Raw genomic sequence first — 20,205 nt, forward strand, 5'->3', positions numbered from 1 at the left:
CACAACAAGATTTCAGAAGGGTACCACGGGTCTACATGTACAACAACCCTATTGGCCCTTTTGTGATGCTAGTAATGTGCATGATATGAGAAGTCAACTGTATACACAATTGAAATTGAAATCAAGAGAGCATTTGAAAAGAGCAAACCTGTTAAACAAACATGTGTGAACATACCTACTGTGCCATTGGAGTTTCGATTGGGTCCTTCAATTTAAAAATAAGTTTGTATGAGTAAATACAGTGATAAAAGAGCAAAGCAGTATGCTTGATAGCAATGGTATCTTAAATTCTAACATATAAGGAGGCTGGACGACCCGCCCACCCGAGCGCTCCTTCGATTTTGCATCGTTCTGACCCTTCGATCAGACCTGGTCACGCCAATGCTTGTGTGCCAGTCGTTTGATTTTTACAGTTCGGTTTGACCTGCGTTGTTTTGTTGGTGCATGATGACTGGTGGGCTTTGCTAGGCCTTGGATTGGCTGGGTTAAAATCTCTCGCGTGAGCCATTCCTGCTGCATCGTGTGGCTTGATGTGGCAGACCACGTCGTGCGTTGTGGGCGAGCAGTGAAGGGGTTGGCCGGCGCGTATGTACCTGGCTTCTGCACCCGCGTAAGTGCTTTTCCTATGATGGGTGGGCCGATGCTGATCCTGGTCCCACTCGTCGACTTGGGTGGCTGTATCTTCACAGTCACAGTCAACTGCTCTTGCCGCAGCGCTCCTCACGCGGTGCCCGCATCGTGCGTCGTGCATCGTGGGGAGTTGTGTCCTACGACAGCTGCAGAGGGTTGGGGAGATGCATGTGGAGAGGGATTGGAGATAACCGCACCCCCGATCCAGACCCACTCCTCATGCGGTGCCTCCTCCTCCTTCTCACAGGCGCTGCACCATTCCTCCCTTCTGCCCCCTCCTCCTTCCCGGATCCCCGCCACGGTGCTGCCTTGCAGGCAAAGGACGACAGTGGTGGTGCGTAGGAGAGAGAAAATGAGAGGGAGAGAGAGAAGGAGAAGAGGGATAAAGAGAGGAAGAGAAGAGGAGGCAAGGCATCGGATGTGAGAGAGCAGGGGAGGGCCAAGAGGCCAGCGGTGTGGGCTGGAGCAGAGAGGCCGGAGACCCGGGCGGCGGACGCCTCACGGGGTGGCGGAGAGGCTAGCGATAGGGAAGGAGCAACATCATCATGGATCTATAGGGAAGGTGAGGTTCTGACGGCTAAAGATGGTGCACAGCCGGTGGCACGTCCTCCCCGCTCTCGCTCGCTCGCATAGTCTTGGGGATCGCGGGCTCGGCGAACCTCTGGCCATGCCGCCGCGAGTATGTCCGCCTCTGGTGTGATCCCGACTCCATGCGCGGCCACGTCTGGCTCGACGCTAGCGTGCTCGGAACGCTGGGGCCCAGCGCTGCCGGGGAGGACTAGCTCCCGCCGAACCGGGTGTCCGAGGACACCTTACGCTGAATGTACACCAACCCGACGGGCCACCCTTCTGGGCTCCGGATCACACGCATCGCTGCCGAGGCCGTACGGCTTGTGGGAGGCGGGGGTGCGCGGTTGGTTGTTCTCGTGGACGACGACACTGTGCTGTCCCCGGACAACCTCATGGCGTGCTCGGGAAGTATGACTAGAGGGAGATGGTGTACGTCGGGGCCTTGTCGGAGAGCCACTCGGCCAGCACCTATTTCAGCCACGGCAAGGCGTTCGGAGGCGGAGACTGAGCGCTCAGCTCCACCATCGGCACTGTGCTCACGTGGACACTCGACGTGTGCATCGAGAGGTACCCCAGGCTGTATGGAAGCAATGACCGCCTCCATGCTTGCATCACCGAGCTTAGCGTACCACTTCCGTGCGAATATGGATTCCATCAGGTATGTTTGGGTGTTCATATTTTTGATAGCCAAATACGAATAGGTGCACTTGACTATTTGAGGAAATGCCAACTGAAAGCGAAATTCAGTTAGAACTAGCCTTTTGCATGTGTGTTCTTGATGCTTCATGTACGACCACATAGTAGGGACGCAATAAATATTTCTTAGCTAGGTTGCTTGCCTAATGAAGCTCCCACGTGGACCATTTACTCCTCTGTGTTATTGGAATTTGTTTGCGGTGTTTGCTCAGGCTGAAGAAATTCATGTCGTTTTCCTCCATTTATTTTCTTTCATGCGTAAGTACTACCTTTGGCAATTACCCTTTCCAGCCTATTAATCACCGAGAAAGGTTTTGATCCAATCTACGGAATAAGGTCACATTGTTGATTGCAGGATCAGAAGATGCTTTACACATAATTGTATGATGCTTAGAGACATTTTGCACAATGGAAACTTCTTGTGAAGCTTGATCTTATTCAGGTGCCTAACTTACTACCACTTACTAGGTGTTTGTGCTTACCAGTATGCCAGCAACTTCTTAGCAAGCTCGCCATTTCAGGTGCCTAATTGACTGCCGCTTTCTATGTTCATGCTTATTTGCAGCCAGATAGTGATTTTGGGCAGAAAGATTATTGCAGGCTTAGAATCTTTTAAAGTTCATTATTGACATGACTCGTATGATAAACTTCCAAAATATTCATTTAACGTTGCTATTTTTCTTTTCAGAGCCATATGAATTTTTTGTAGAAACATGAGCAGAGTAAAATGGAAACAGCTTCTAGTACATCTGAGGTATCGAACCGGCAATCTTTGTTGAATGTTGAGCTTTTTCATCTATAACTGTGTTTTCTTTAAAGTTAACTATAGAAGCATTGCTTTTATTCTCAGGTTTTGTTTTTCTTTCATGTTTCCTATCCAACATAAAATAAGTGTCACTGGTTGTAGTCATCATGTCTAAAGTCAACGCTGCATTTTCTGCCACATGTTTACTGATTTTTCTATTTTCATTCCTATGGCCTGTATTTTTGTAGGGAGCTTCTTTTATGCTTGGTTACCAAACTTATTAATTAGCATGCCTATTTCTCTGCATTGTATAGCCTTTATTATATTATAACTGCAAAGAATGTAGTTTGAGGATAATCTGCCAATTCTTCTGTATTGGATATAAAATAATTAGGCATTTCTAAATTGTCTGGAATTTCCCTGAACTGAAAAATGGACGGATTTACTTGCTGCCTGAACTACTAAACATAAAATTGAAAAACCTTTTACTGCCTTTTTGTTTGTACTTTCCATAATGAACTTGGTTTCTGTTCACACACATGTACTGCTACATTATCCTATACATGTTGTCTGAATAATGTGAGAGCCATTTTGTTGGTGCTTTCCATATTGATGTAGCACACATCAGCAAGTTTGAGATGTAGCACTCTTCACTTTTGTCGCTGGTTTACATTTGTCAATCCTGGGAATTGATTAGTGTCTTCTGTTTTGACTCTAGATTTGAATAGTGCCCAGGTAGTGTTCATTAGTAGGTTAAAAGTACGTTCAAGTTATTTATTAAATCATGATGTACAAAAGGTTTATCTAATTGGGACTCCAAGTCTGCAACCAAAGTAGAAATAAGGCCATGGAGCAAGAGTTCCGTTGGGCATCCTTTGCATTTCTCTTGTCATGTTCCATGCTTCACAACATGTGGGCAAACATATCAGTACACATGCACCACTGCAGGTTGTAATGTCATTTAATAAGGGATGTATTTGGGTACTTTATTTCCATTATAAACTAATAATAGTTAAGAGCTTAGTAAGGTAACAATAATCTAGGATATATAGTAGAATATTAGATGTGCTTGTATAAGTAGAATGCAGCGTTTAGAAATGAACTGAAATTTGACAGTTGGAAGTGGTAGGCTTAATTTCATTTAGAAAAATAGGTGTACTGCAGCATCATATATTAAGGTAATCCCTCAGCCAAAACAAATTGGAGGGGAATATTGTCAAGTTAGCGACTCATTTTTCATTATGTGGGCTTTCCTTTCTTCAAAGAAAGCTCCAGCCGAAGCAAGGGCATATCAGCTACTATATCGATAAGTTGGTTGATTATGTCGCCCATGTTGTAAATTCAACTTAGAAATAAAGCGTTGACAAGTGTGTTCACTTCTCTCCATGCCAAACAAAATATCATCATCTGGTTCTTTAATCTGTTTTTAATCCTTGTATCAGTCTGTGACGATGGAACCAATTTTTCACCCAATCTGAACTGTACGTCCAGTAGCTTCTTTGTTGTTTTACCTCTTATTTTTTATTCTCCATAAATGTACAACTTAATAAAGTTGTTGTATTGCTTGGGGCCAATTTAATTATATTATGCTCAACTTTAGCTCATGAACTACATGGCAACACCTAATTCTGGTTGGTCTTCTGCCACTTGTTTTATGGCTGTATAGGAAACATATGGCATTCTTCTTTGTTGCCAATTGTGAATTATTTTGTACATGGCCTCTCAGCAGCTACCTACACTTTGCGAGGTTATGAAAATATGTAGCTAGCATGTATGGTTTTTACATACTTCTGCATAGGTTGAGATGCATCACATGATCTTCTTCTCTTGACATGGGTATTGTAGAGTCGTTTCTTTGCCACAAAGGGCAGGAGCTGTGCCATTCAACTCAAAAGGACAAAGAGTTCATCACAAGTGGGTGGTCTCTAGGTTATTTACACAAAAGAGGAAATTACTTTTTGTATAGAACCAAATTACTCTATCTAATTGAGTAAATTATATCATGTATTAAGTACATTTTATTGTGTCGCCTATGTTTACCTGTTTTTTTATGCAAGTTGACTACTACTCAGACTTTCGAATTGCAGGCTCAACTTTTTGGACCCACTGATCTAATTTTGTTTGGTTTGTGTCTGTGTATACCAAAATCTGGTGAATCCCTAAAGAACCAAATCTTCATTCCTATCTCATATATGCTATCTTAAATGCATAGTGTTAGCTACTCCAGTCTCATCTTCGAAAATGTGACTGATTATAAATTGTGCACGCTTTCGTATATATTTGCAAAGAAAAAAAATCCTTATTAATTTTTTATTAGAAGGATTTGCGTTGGTACCCTGAGTGGTTGCTCATACTTAAAGTTACTAACAAATACAAGTATTTTCAATGTGCTCGTGGTTTTAAATGAGACTCACTCTAGCCTAAGTTGTTGCTAAAACCTATTTTTACCGAGAAAGACAAAGTTTTTTTTAAAAACTTATTGTACATATTTTGAAAGAAAATTGTATTTGGTTTTTTCATACCAAGACATGTATTTTTTTTAAATTAGACTCTGTACATTAAGTTAAACAATGTATATTCATATCATTATAAAAAACTATTTCACGGTGTTTCTTATTAGAGGGGGATTAAACCATGGGGTTTTGTTTCATTGCGAACATGGTTTTAGTGTGCCTCTGCGCCATTTGGCGCAACGGGTCCACTAGTTAGAACAATTGTTCTTCAGGTTTAAGCACTTGTTCTACATGAACAGAGTACAGTAAGACACAAGAATATAGTACTTAAAAATAGAAAATGAGCTCATAGACCTCACCACATTCTTTGTTCGGGACTAGTACAGAACAAGGCATTCCCAGTCATGTCGGTGGGAAATGACACCTATGGGATCACTGGGATCCGTTCTACGGTTTCAGGGCGCGGGGATCCTGAGAAGAGCAGGACTAGTAGGCAACATAAGGAGGGTTTACCCAGGTTCGGGCCGCAAAGATGCGTAAAACCCTACGATCCTGCTTTGGTGGATGTATTTAGTGTTCTTGAGCTCTCGAACTAGCTCTAGGTGCTACGAGGTTGAAAAGAGCCGAATCCTTTGTCCTTGCGCCATGGGCCTCCTTTTATAGGCGAAAGGGGCTGCCATAGTGGCACACAGGAGGTGGAAAGTGCTACAGCATTGCAAGCTTATCGCTCGTATTACAGGACAAAGCGCATTTACTGCACGGCTTAGGTGCACTCTCGCTTTATTGGGGACGGGAGCGAGGCCTGTCCCGTCTGTCGCCGCTCCTTGCTTCGACAGACACCTTGGCCAGCGATGCATGCGGTGCCATGTAGGGAGGCAGGCAGCTGAGGTGGCGCGGTGGTGGAGCCTCCAGGAAGGGCTGCATGTTGCCACGCAGGTGCCTGCCCAGCTGGTTGGGTCGGCAACTGCATGGGAACAACGGTGAAAACTTGGCTGGCGCAGGCCTGGCAGTGGCCCTGCCGGTGCGCTTGGCGAGGGTCTTGCCAGGTGGCCAGGCAAGGGTCCTGCCGTGGTGCGTAGGCGTCCCAGGCAAGGATCTTGCAGGGGGTCTTGTGGTCTTCTTCGATGAGGATCGTTGCTTTCCTATCCTCATTTGATCTTGACTATTTTATGTCTTGACAAAGATCTGCATGCCACCACGGAGGTGCCTCCCGAGCCCTGTCCCGACACATTCGTCTAGCATTGGTGGGCTCAAAGGTGGCTTGCTCGGCTGGTGGGGGCGAGCTCCCCCGGCAAGGGTCTTGCCGGGGCCGCTGAGGCTTCCCCGGAAAGGGTCCTTTCTAGGGAAACCTGCTCTGTCCATCTGATCTTTGTGGCTTTGATCCTTGTCGTTGCTTTGCTTGCCTTGTGGCTTCGGCTTCTCTCCGGCTTACCTTTCCTGCCCTATTATGTGTGGCCGTGTTGGGAGGCTCTGACTGCCCGTGCACAAGTAAAGGGGTCAAAAGCAGAGCCCCTACTTTTGTACACCGACAGGAGCCCCCGGGCCTGGGCCATACATAAGCGCAGCACGTTGTTGGGCCAGGCCTAGAACGGTGCACGGGCGGTTGGGGCAGATTTTCACGGCGGCCACTGTTCCGTCCGCCGCGCTTCCCCATGATCTGTGTTGAACGCGCGACGTGGGGGTCGTGCGCGCGCATGACATGGGCGTGCTGGCGTCACCTTCGTGGTGGACAGTAAAGAGGCAGCTTGCGTGTCTCTTCGAGACCGAAGGGCCGCCTCCCATTTACTGCCCTCGCTTGGGAACCATTGTTCCATGCGTCGCACTGCGCCCGCATCTTGCGCCACGTTCACTGCATGCATAACGCAGAGCAAATGGCAGGCGCGCGAGACGTGGAAGTCGTGCGCGTGCGGGTTGATTCCCACGCGCCTTCAGTGGAGCGGGTAGGGCGGTCGATGGCCCCGCTTGCTGTTACTTCAACGAGCAGGATTGGCTGAGAGTGGGCGGCCGAGCCTCGCCCCCGCCCCTTTATAAAGAGGGGAGCGGGAGGAACGGTGCCTCTCAACTCTTCGCCATTTGCCTCTTCCCATTCCAGCTTTCCTTCTTATTCTACGATGGCGAGGGGGCATGGCGATGCATCATCGGTGGCGTCGAGGGTCTCGGCCAGACAGCGCATCGTCCCTCCCCAAGAGCTCATAGTGGCGGAGCCGGCCGCTAGAGGAAGGGGGAGGGGGCTGGGTCGAGGCCGTCGCGGTGCTCGAGGGAGAGGAGGATGCGGTGGCATATCAACCTCACCCCCGCCAGCAGCCCTTCCCCCGATATAGGGCCACGCCGGAGACAACCCCTGCGAATTCTTTGTCAGGTTGCGCCAGCCACCACGCCGTCGCCTTTGCCTCCCGACTCCATTTGCGCGGGAGATGGAGCTGGATCCGCCGCAGGCGTTGTGGCTGCACATGAGGGGTTGTGGGAACAGCGGCACATTGGCCGACGTCGAGTTCCCCGCCCCTCACATCATGTACCTTCATCGAGGGTGGAAGACCTTCGCTCGCCTCCACAGCTTGACGGATGGGCTCACTCTCCATTTCAAACTAATGGAGGGTGGCCTTCTCTCCGTCAAGATCTTTGGGCACTTTGGGACCCGCGTGAGGTGCTGCGTCGAGATCTCCTCTAATGATGAAGACTCCTCCTCAAGTGAGAGTGGCGAGGAAGACAACGGTAGCGACGACGAGGGCAGCGGGCGGCAGGATGACGGGTCCGACTAGCTGTCGGGCGCCGCTCGGAGCGTCACCGGCGACCCCATCATCCATGTCGCCGGCTCCTTGAACTTCTCGGGGTCGTCTCCTTGGGTGGCTGCCATTGGGAGGCTGCGGAAGAGGAAGAGGGCGGGCGGCAAGGCCACCAAGTCGGAGTACGTAGGCAGCGACGCCTTCGTCACGTATTGACGTCCTGCCGCCTCGTCTTCAAGCTCTGCCTCCGGCACCGCCATCACCATCCAGCCCTTGGGCGGCCATCGAGATGTTCTCTTGGTGTCTTCTGCCACTCGTCGCTCGCCCAGGCGCCCCTTTTTCCCTTCTGCTTTCTTGTTCTATTTCCTGAGGAGAGGGACAAGAAAGGGATTACGGGCACCTTATATATTTTTAGTCTTGTAAGCCCTCGGGCCTTTGTTAGCTTTAGAACTTGTAATCCCCTTGTTCATGTTTTTCATTTCGTATGAACTGTACCTGTACGGGATGTTTTTTTAATGAAAAAGGGATGTTTGTCGGGATTTTCGTTCATGGGATGAATCCACGACAAGGAGTGAATCCTTGTTGTCTCTTAGGACAAACATTTTTTTCGCCCGGCAACAGGCCTTGCCGTCTCCCCACTTCGCTCGACCTTTCTCACACTTTGGCGGAGGAAGGGATGAGGTGGGCTTAGGCTCCCCATTCCTCTTCTTTGCTGTTGCGGCTACGACCAAATTCAGACCCAATGGATAATCCTTGGGTGCCGAAAAGGAGGAGCGCGGTAGCTCAGAGATAGAACGGGATTTCACTTATCCCAGTCCATAACGAAATGCATGATAGAGGGTAGAGAACTTATCTGGATCTGCAGCCCCCAGCAACCTTGGCTTGCCGCGGATGGATCTTTGTTCTTGCAGCCCCTGACAACTCAGGCTTGCCGGGGTCTGGATGCCGGTCCGTTCCCTTTCTTCCAAAATAGCTCGGCAAGGATACTTTCGTGCCATGTGAACAAACAAAGACAGAGAAGAACAGAGAGGCGCGCTCTCGACCTCTAAGCTAGGGGTTAGCCACTGCTAAGCACTATCAACACAAACTCAGGAAGAGACTCAACCCAGCATGCATGCTATAACTTAGGGTGCCAGCACATCGTTTATTTATGCTCAGGTTCTGCGCCTGGCTTTGTACAGAGGGTTACATGCCTTGCCAGCAAGGCTTGTACGAAAGGGTGCCTTGCCGGGAGGCCCGGCAACCATGCCCTATGGGTAAAACTTGCAGAGATGATCGATGTTCCAGGAGTTGCTCACTGGAATGGCGTCTTCAGTCTCCAGCCGAAGTGCGCCGGGCCTGGTGACTCGCGTTACCCGATAAGGGCCTTCCCACTTTGGCGTCATGTCAGGACCCCGACTCGATGTCACATCGATCTAGCCGGTAACACCTCATATCACTTTGCGGCCTCACGCATGGTATCCCCACGGGTGTCGCCTTACCTTTGCCCGGGACCGTTTGCGCCTTTTGGCTCACGTATATGATAGTGTCGCTAGCATCCATATGATAAGGAGCCCGGGCTGACATGACTAGTCGTAAACCCAAAGTGGCACAGACTTAGAGGGACAGGCATCCATGACCCAGCTTCGAACGTGTCGGTCATCAGCAAGTGGGTCCGGGCTGTAGCACTGGGCTAGCAGGACTCCGGTAAACCGGGCTGTAGCGGGCTAACAGGACTCCGGTACTCAAAGCGTGACATTTCCCCGAAGGGACAGACACAGGAACGAGGAAGGACACATGCCGGCCAGCCTAAGTGTTCCAGAGCAGTAGCAAGCTACCATGGCTCAGCGGTAACACTAGGAGACATTTCCCGGTAAGAGAGGCTACTAAAGATAAACAACTAGGTAGTCAGATCCCACACATACCAAGCATTTCAATCATACACACAATATGCTCGATATGTGCAAATACAACGAAGCATCACAACATGACTCTACGACACAAGTACTTTATTTAAGGCTCAGGGAGCCATACATAGCATACACAAAGATACGGGTCACACGACCCAGCATTCAAGTCATACAGTCATACAAACCAGCAGCGGAAGTACATTGTCTGAGTACAGACAACTAGTAAAATAAAAGAGGCTTGGAAGCCTAGCTATACTACGTGGTCCTTCACAAGCTCAGGGTCACCACCTGGGCCTTTAGCCTACTCGTTGATGTCAACGTCTACATAGAACCCATCAGAAGGGGTTGCAGCGTCTTCTGTAAAAATGTAGATTATAGCAACATGAGTACAAAGGTACTCAGCAAGACTTACATCAGATCCTACATACATGCACAGTATCAAGAAGGGTTGGTGGAGTTATTGCAGCAAGCCAGCTTTGACTCTTGGCTAGGCTATCCTACGATACCTCAACTTGAAATGGTTTTGCGCACACGAGTCCACTACTCACCACTTCAATACACTACCGAGGATCCGCCTCCGTCTTCCTACGGAAGAGCCATCCTCGGCACTCACACTTATCTTGAGGCTTTTAGTAGTTTCCATTTACTTGTCTATGAACTGTATAGGCAACCAAGTAGTCCTTTACCGCGGACGCGGCTATTCGAATAGATCATGTTAACCCTGCAGGGGTGTACTTCTTCATACACGCTCCCACCACTTACCGTCGTTTACACGACATGTACTCGGCAACCTTCAAGCGGAAGCCCAACGTGGGTGTCGGCCACGACCTACCTAACCACCTAAGCCTCCAGTCCAGGTTTATCGCCTATTCAGGTTCCATCCGCAGGGAGTCCGGCCGAGGTTTCCCATACGGCCCCGAACGATGTGAACAGGGTTCCCGAGATACCTAACGGGTATTCGGTACACCCGGCCACGTACCTACCGCATCACAGCCCACCCCTACGGTCAGCGCTGTCCACGGCCTCCAGTAGACTACAAACTCCAGAAACTACTTGCAACTCCTGGACGGAGAACTAGGGTGAATAAGAAGCCGAGAGGGTCCATTGGTTTCGGGCCCAATGCATGGTAGTAGCTGATTCTTAAATCACCATACAGATCTCAGTGCTTAAGGTCGGCTTCAATGAAACAACCCACCATGTACTCCTACATGGCCTCTCATCGATACCTTTACCAAATCGTGTTCACCACACCACTCTCATTACCGACATAATCATTTCACTCTAGCCCATCACCCAGATGAACCAGACCTGACACGACTCTAAGCATAGCAGGCATAGCAAGGTAGGAACAACACATACATATGGCTCAAGCAACTCCTACACATGCTAGTGGGTTTCATCTAGTTACTGTGGCAATGACAGGTCATGCAGAGGAAAATGGGTTCAACTACCGTAGCACACAGCAGTTTGAAACGCGTTGTCTTAATGCAGTAAAAGAGAGCAGGAGCGAGAACATGGGATTGTATCGATATGATCAAATGGTTGGTTGCTTGCCTGATGGTTCGATGCACTGATACGGTTCTTCGTTAGGGTAATCACGGTACTCCTCGGAGGCAGAACCTGTCGCAAAGGACACCGATACACAACCATCACCAAACAATGTGCAACAATATGATGCATGCATGAAACATGGCAATATGAGTGGGTTGGGCTAATGCAACTAAAACCAGAAGGGTTTGAACAAATTTGAATCAAAGATTCAAATTTCAAACTCAAACATGGCCTTTTAAAGTGCTTTTCCTTGTTCTGCTTAAAACATCAATTTAACTTGTTTGATCATGCATGAAAATAGTACAGATGGATAGATTGGATTTTTCTGATCATTTTTCATATATAATTTGTCTAATTTGGAGTTACAGAATAAAAGTTATGAATTTTTGAAGTTTAAATAATATTCTGGAATTTCCTGATTTAAATTAAATCCAGAAATATAAATATTGCGCCAGCATGACGTCAGCATGACGTCAGTGGTCAACTGCGGCTGGCTGAGGTCAAACCTGACGTGTGGGGTCCACACGTCAGTGACAGGGGGGGTTTAACAGGGTTAAATTAATCCTAATTAGGGGTTAGTGGCGCTGGGGCCCACTGGTCAGTGTCAGGGGGGTTAATTAATCGGTGATTAGCACTAATCTGACCACCTGGCCGACGGGGCCCACGCGTCAGTGACCCTGGGGGGGTCAAACCCCAGGTCAGACAGGTCAAACCCACCGGCGACATGACGCCGGCGGGGCCCGAGACGGCGGCGCGATGCGGAAACGCGCTACAGGGCACGGGCGAGGCCGTGCTTGGGCTCGTTGGAGAGCCCTTGCTCCCGCGCGTCGAACGGTGGTGGTGGCCGCGCCTGAGGTGGCCGGTACCGACGACGGCGACGACCGTGGCGGCTGCCGGAGCTCGGTTGAGCTCGGGGTCGAGGCTACAACGGCTGCGGAGATGCGGGGTTGGCACCTACGGCTTCTACGCGGTGCGGTGAGGACGTGGGTGTGCTCGGTTGGGCGCTACGGTGACTGTGGCCACGACGGCGACGAGGCACGGCGGCGGCGAGCTTCGGAGCTCAAGGGGGCGGCAGCTACGGGATGCTAGGGACGACGGGGCAAGGGGGAATCGGGTCAGTGGCTCACCGCGGAGCTGCAGGGATGGTTAGCGGGCTCGGGGACGTCCGGTAGCTCCCGATTCGACGGCGACGATCTCCGGTGGCCGAGGAGGGGAACGGCGACGTGGCGGCGATGCAGGGCTTCCGGAGACCCGTGGATCGGTGGGGAGGAAGAGGGGGTCGAGGCGGAGCTCCTGAGCTCAACGGAGGGGCGAGGGGTGGCCGGTGACGGCTGCTATGGCGAACGGCGGCGATGGTGGTGTTCGGCCGTGTGAGAGAGAGAGCGAGGGAGAGGAGGGAGGAACCGAGGGAGAGTGAGAGAGAGCAGGGGGGAGGGCGTGGCGTCGTCCGGGGCATCGAGGGCGACGAGAAGGGCGCCAGGCAGGCAGGGAGGGAGGTGGCGTGGCGCGGTGGCGCGCGCGCGCGCCGGCCACACTCCCCTCCCTCTGTCGAGGACGAAGACGACAGAGGAGGGAGGCGGGCTGGGCCGCCTGCTGGCTGGGCCGGCCAGCTGGCTGGGCTGCACAGGGAGGAGCCCAGGTAAGCTTCTCCCTTTTATTTATTTCTGTTTTTTAATTTTCTGACATTTGTTTTGATTTAAATAATATATTAAATCATTTATTTACCTTATGCCAATTTTTGCAGGAGCTAGATATATTATTCCAGAGCTCCTTTATATTTGGCATAATATTTGGACATATATTAATATATATAACTAATATATTTCCAATGCAAATATTTATGCATTAATTCCAAATGCCCAAAATAAATACCTATGAGCTCTTAAAAATATTGGTTTGATTTTTATCTCTGTCCAATATTTTCAGAGAGCAACATGAGCATTTTCTTGGACCTTTTTGGAGAAATTTTTATTTGGATCATTTTCAGAAATGATTCTGAGGGTTTCACAAATCCCCATTTCAATTTAAATGGAATTTTAAACATGATGCACACACTCTGATGCATGACTAGCTAGGGTGTGACAACTCACCCCCACTCAAAAGAATCTCGTCCCGAGATTTGGGTTCCTCCGGGAAGAAGGCGGGATACTCAAGTCGAAGACGATCCTCCCTTTCCCAAGTTGCTTCATCCTCAGAATGGTGCGACCATTGAACTTTGAGAAACTTGATATTATGACGTCGGGTGGTACGTTCGGTCTGATCGAGGATACGAATGGGGTACTCTCGATATGTAAGATTATCTTGGAGATCAAGCGTTTCGTGGTCCACTTCACGGATAGGATCCGAGAAGCAACGCCTGAGTTGAGAAACGTGGAAGACATCGTGGACTCTGGAGAGGTGCGGAGGTAGTTCCAATTGGTAGGCAACTTCCCCTCGTTTGGCGAGAATGCGAAAAGGTCCAATGTAACGAGGAGCCAATTTGCCTTTGATACCGAAACGATGGGTTCCCTTCAGAGGGGTGACCCGAAGATAAGCCTTCTCGTCAACCTCGAAAGTCATAGCCTTATGTTTTCGGTCATATTGACTCTTTTGACGAGATTGGGCTGTTTTCAACTTTTCACGAACGATACGAACTTGTTCTTCTGCTTCCTGAATCATATCCGGGCCAAAGAATTGTCTTTCCCCGGTCTCTGACCAGTTAAGGGGTGTTCGACACCGTCGTCCATAGAGAACTTCAAAAGGGGCTTTACCCAAGCTAGATTGATAGCTGTTGTTGTAAGCGAATTCGGCAAATGGAAGGCACTTCTCCCAGTCCATTCCGAATGAGATAACAGAGGCTCGAAGCATGTCTTCTAGAATCTGGTTGACGCGTTCCACTTGACCACTTGACTGAGGGTGGAAAGCGGTGCTAAAGGAGAGACGAGTCCCCATAGCATTTTGGAAACTTTCCCAAAATCGAGAGGTGAAAAGACTTCCTCGATCCGAGTTGATTTCCAAAGGAACACCATGGAGGGACACTATTCGGGAGATGTATAAGTCTGCCAGCTGGCTAGCGGTTATACTCTCACGAACAGGCAAGAAATGGGCTACTTTGGAAAGACGATCGACAACGACGAAAATAGCATTATTCCCTCTCTTGGTCCTGGGAAAACCGGTGATGAAATCCATACCAATTTTATCCCATTTCCATTCAGGAATAGCTAAGGGTTGAAGGGTGCCAGCAGGCCGTTGATGCTCTGCTTTTACACGACGACAGACGTCGCAATTAGCAATATACTGAGCAATTTCTCTTTTCATCCTAGTCCACCAGAACCTCTGGCGTAGGTCCTGATACATCTTAGTACTACCGGGATGAATGGTGAGAGGAGATTCATGAGCTTCCTTAAGGATCAAACGCCTCAGGTTGCGCACTTTGGGAACCACTAGTCGATTCCCGAAGTATACGACCCCTTGATCATTAACGGAGAAGCAATTCGCAATTCCTTTCTGGATGTTTCTCTTGATGCGGGAAATTCCCGGATCTACCTTCTGTGCTTTGATAATCTGATCCGTAAGGGTAGGTTTTGCCACCAAGGTGGAAAGAAAACCTTGAGGTACAATGTGAAGGTTAAGCTTCCGAAATTCCTCATGGAGAAGCGGTTGACTTTGTTGTAACATCAGATTGTTACAATAAGATTTACGACTTAGCGCATCAGCCATGACGTTGGCTTTCCCTGGGGTGTAGGTTATTCCTAAGTCGAAGTCTGTGATCAACTCAACCCAACGTCTCTGCCTGAGATTCAGATCCGGTTGGGTGAAAATGTACTTCAGACTTTGGTGATCAGTGAATATTTCGCAACGATTACCGAGGAGGTAATGTCGCCAGGTCTTAAGTGCATAGACTACGGCTGCAAGCTCTAGATCATGAGTAGGATAATTCTCCTCATGTGGGTGCAATTGCCGTGAAGCGTAAGCAATTACGTGTCGATCTTGCATGAGAATGCAACCTAGTCCTTGTCGCGAGGCGTCGCAGTAGATAACAAAGTCCTTGGAGAAGTCTGGCGGTACCAGTACGGGAGCAGAGGTCAGGCGTCTTTTCAGTTCCTGAAAACTGTGCTCACATTGTGGAGTCCACTCGAACTTCTTATCTTTCTTGAGGAGTTCGGTTAGAGGTTTAGCAACTTTGGAGAAGTTCTCGACAAAGCGACGACAATAGCTCGCTAAGCCCAGAAAACTCCGAACTTGCTTGACCGATTCAGGTGGAGTCCAATTAAGGACGGCTTGAACTCGCTCAGGGTTAACAGCAATACCTTTACCAGATATTACATGACCCAGATAGGTCACTTCTGACAACCAGAATTCACATTTAGAAAATTTGGCATAAAGGCGATGCTCTCGAAGTTTCTTCAACACTAGCCTTAGATGTTCGGCATGTTCTTCCTCGTTCTTGGAGTAGATGAGTATATCATCGAGGTAAACCACGACGAATTTATCCAAATACTCCATGAAGATTGAGTTCATTAACCGAGAAAAGGTGGCTGGAGCGTTGGTTAAACCGAAGGACATGACGGTGTACTCGTATTGGCCATAACGAGTAACAAAGGCCGTCTTAGGAATGTCCCCGTTTCTGATTTTGATTTGATGGTAGCCCAACCTCAAATCCATCTTGGAGAAGACTGAGGATCCAGCGAGCTGATCGTACAGGTCGTTGATCCTGGGAAGCGGATATTTGTTCTTGATTGTGACCAAATTGACAGGTCGGTAATCTACAACCATCCGGTCCGTACCATCCTTCTTCTTGACGAAGAGGACGGGGCAAGCCCACGGAGATGAACTAGGTCGGATGAAACCCTTTTTCAAGGACTCATCGAGTTGTTTCTTAAGCTCGGCTAGTTCTAGGGGTGCCATCTTATAAGGTCTTCTAGCAATCGGAACGGTTCCTGGGATGAGGTCTATTACGAACTCGACATCCCTGTCAGGTGGAACACCTGGCAATTCCTCTGGAAAGACATCCGGGAAGTCACGGACTACCGGAATGTCCTCAAGGTCTGGCAAAGGGCTAGCGTTAAGAGAATATAACTGTCGCTTGGCTAATCGGGTCAAGACATTGACTATCTTGCCCGAAGGGTGAGTGAGTTGAACAGTCCTAGAGAAGCAATCAATTTGGGCATGATGAGCCGACATCCAGTCCATACCCAGAATGATATTAATATCTGAAGATTTAAGGGCTATCAAAGATGCAAGAAAAACAAGTCTGTCGACTTGGATTTCATTTCCATAACTTACCCTAGAGGTCTGCCATCTAGACCCGGGAGTAGAAATTTCCATAGTGGATGGCATGTCACAGAATGCAACGTTATGCAAACGAGCATAATTTTCGGATATAAAAGAATGAGAGGCTCCTGTATCGAAAAGAACAGATGCCGGGTGGCAATTAACAAGAAGCGTACCGAGAACGACGTTGGGATCCTCTTGAGCTTCTTCGGCAGAGATACAGTTGACATGGCCACGTGAAGCGGTGACCGGCTTGGCGTGGAACACTTTCCCTGTCGGCTTGCCACGGCCAACAGCTTTAGCAGACTGGTTGGGGTTGGTCTGGGGACACTCACGCATATAGTGGCCAGATTCCCCACACTTGAAACAAGTCACGGAACTGGTACGTGGAGGAGCATTGTTAGCTGGACCCACATAGGGCTTGGCTGGAGCAGACTGTTGAACAGGGCGAGGCGCCTGGAAAGATGGCCTCGGTGTGAACCTGGGTGGCAGGGCGGTGTTGGGTACCCACACGCGGCGCTTCTGAGGACCAGCACCGGATGAGGAACCCATATCACGGCCATGCTTGCGTGTTGCGTCATAGTCAGTCTGACCAGTTTCAGCACTGATGGCTTTGTTGACAAGTTTCTGAAAAGATGTGCACTCATGCAGACGGAGGTCGCGGCGAAGCTCAGGACTAAGGCCCTTACGGAACCTTGCTTGCTTCTTGGCATCAGTAGACACTTCCTCAGTTGCATATCGTGCGAGGTTACCAAACTCCCTGCTGTAAACATCCACAGAAAGTCGGCCTTGGGTGAAACTGCAAAATTCCTCACGTTTACGGTCCATGAGACCCTCCGGAATGTGATGTTCACGGAAAGCCTCGCTGAATTCAGCCCAAGTAGTGACATGGCCCGCTGGGCGCATAGCTCCATAATTCTCCCACCATAGACTGGCGGGGCCTTCAAGATGATATGCAGCAAAGGTGACCTTGTCAGCCTCCGCTACCAGCGCGGAACGCAGTTTGTGAGAGATACTGCGAAGCCAGTCATCAGCGTCGAGAGGCTCGACGGAGTGGTGGAACGTGGGTGGATGCAATTTGATAAAATCACTGAGTGACACCACGTTAGTCCTCTGATGGTGTGCTGTATTCTGTTCAATACGCTCCAACAAACGGTTGGTCTCCCGCTTGTTTCTCTCAGCTTCCATCATAACCTCGGCTAGTGAAGGAGGATGAGGCAGATTTGCATCCCTGACTTCACTGCCTTAGGCCTGCTCTTGAGAAGCAGGGTTAGCGCGCGTGTTGACCATCCTAGGTAAACAAGACAATGATTTAGTCAGGATGATAAAATTCCAACATAGGATACAAAATGTAAGGAATAACTCGGAATGCAAGATGATCATCCGTATGACATGGTAGATACAGAAACTGCTTCTTTTATTCCATCGTCATACACACCATACAGGGTTTAGTACAAGACCAAACAAAGTACTATTACGGTGAAAAGAGGATTACATCTCATCGGAGGCATCCCAAGCTCCTATACATTATTTTTCTACACCTCCGGAAAGAGTACAAACTAGGTCATATCCCACGAGTCACGCAGGACGATAGACGACACAGCTAGTGCGAACTAGTGATACTACCACTAACTCGGACCGATCCGTAGTAGTCCTCGTAGAAGTCACCTCCATAGCCTGGAAGCTCAACATGATCTAGTGCGAACTAGTGATACGACCACTAACTCGGACCGATCCGTAGTAGTCCTCGTAGAAGTCACCTCCATAGCCTGGAAGCTCAACATGATCATCCGGAAACAGACGATCTCGCGGAGCTTGTGGACCATAGGGGCTAGGATGAGGCCTTGGACCAACAGACGGTGGCCTGCGGGGACCGCGAGGTGGGGTGATGCCTCCTACATCACGCCAACCCATCACGTCTGGCAGAGCAGATCTCACGGGATAGAGATCGCGCATATCCGAATATCCAGCTTGCACCGCCGGTGCAAACCGAGTCAAAGTGGCCCAGTGGTCAGCACGGGTATTGAAGAGCTCTAACCTCAAGGCCCGATTTTCACGGTCCTTATCCTCGAGCATCTCAGCAGTGGTGCGAGTCCGTGAATCCTCCTGGGTGGGGTCAGCATAGATAGCCTGGAGATACCCTTGTGCTCCCGGAAGTGATCCTGGCATATACCGGAAATCAGAATCCCGAAATAGACCAGATCTGACTCGCATGATGGTCATCATAGAGTAGGCGGCGTCCTGCACAACCATCTCAATAGTAACCCCGAGTCCATAGGAGCAGTGAAGGGGCTCGGTGGATCCAGGATAAGATGGAAATATCCGGACAGTGCAGAGATACTGGCTTTGATTGAAGTCCCGAAATTGCTCTTCGACCGTGTACTCAGGATACCAACGGTATCCAGCCTCAGTCATTACCCTGACCAACTTGGCAGTATGGCCGGGTACATCTAGGCATCGAGTCAGGCGAACCACTTGATTGAGGTCGCGAGTGGCCATCTGAAATCATAATCATAATGCAAAGGCATTAGAATTTCTAGCAAAATTTCGGCAGCATAACAGCTGTAAATGCTCAAGAAGGATTTTGAGACATTTGACAAAGGATTTCATACACACTCAACATCATCATATCAAAGTTCTGAATCCATTCTAACAACATAATGTGGTAAAAGAACTGAACTAGGCTTGTATCCATCATACCTATAAGGTACTACTGATTAGTAACACGTGATCCTGATAGAGAGAATAGATCCTAATTCCTTAACCCCCGGTGGAAGAATGGACTGACTCAGATCAGAATGTCACAAGATAGAGGAGTAAAAAGAGCCTTACGTTCCAACCCACAAACAATTCCCCTACATATAACTAAAGAATTTCTAGACCCGACATCGACCAGTTTGGCTTGGAGAACCTACAGGCAGTCCGGCTCTGATGCCAACGCTGTCAGGACCCCGACTCGATGTCACATCGATCTAGCCGGTAACACCTCATATCACTTTGCGGCCTCACGCACGGTATCCCCACGGGTGTCGCCTTACCTTTGCCCGGGACCGTTTGCGCCTTTTGGCTCACGTATATGATAGTGTCGCTAGCATCCATATGATAAGGAGCCCGGGCTGACATGACTAGTCGTAAACCCAAAGTGGCACAGACTTACAGGGACAGGCATCCATGACCCAGCTTCGAACGTGTCGGTCATCAGCAAGTGGGTCCGGGCTGTAGCACTGGGCTAGCAGGACTCCGGTAAACCGGGCTGTAGCGGGCTAACAGGACTCCGGTACTCAAAGCGTGACATTTCCCCGAAGGGACAGACACAGAACGAGGAAGGACACATGCCGGCCAGCCTAAGTGTTCCAGAGCAGTAGCAAGCTACCATGGCTCAGCGGTAACACTAGGAGACATTTCCCGGTAAGAGAGGCTACTAAAGATAAACAACTAGGTAGTCAGATCCCACACATACCAAGCATTTCAATCATACACACAATATGCTCGATATGTGCAAATACAACGAAGCATCACAACATGACTCTACGACACAAGTACTTTATTTAAGGCTCAGGGAGCCATACATAGCATACACAAAGATACGGGTCACACGACCCAGCATTCAAGTCATACAGTCATACAAACCAGCAGCGGAAGTACATTGTCTGAGTACAGACAACTAGTAAAATAAAAGAGGCTTGGAAGCCTAG

General features: G+C 49.1%; 1 long non-coding RNA gene across 1 annotated transcript; it reads left to right on the plus strand.

The window, feature by feature from the left end:
* Nucleotides 1-750: 750 nt before the first annotated feature.
* LOC123069773 (uncharacterized) lies at nt 751-4,657 on the plus strand. The gene is made up of 2 exons (XR_006432954.1): nt 751-2,417; nt 2,585-4,657. It is a non-coding gene; the product is annotated as an uncharacterized lncRNA (long non-coding RNA).
* The last annotated feature ends 15,548 nt before the right edge of the window (nt 4,658-20,205 follow it).

This window comes from Triticum aestivum, chromosome 3B, assembly GCF_018294505.1.
Source record: "Triticum aestivum cultivar Chinese Spring chromosome 3B, IWGSC CS RefSeq v2.1, whole genome shotgun sequence".
In the NCBI taxonomy this organism is placed as follows: Eukaryota; Viridiplantae; Streptophyta; class Magnoliopsida; order Poales; family Poaceae; genus Triticum; species Triticum aestivum.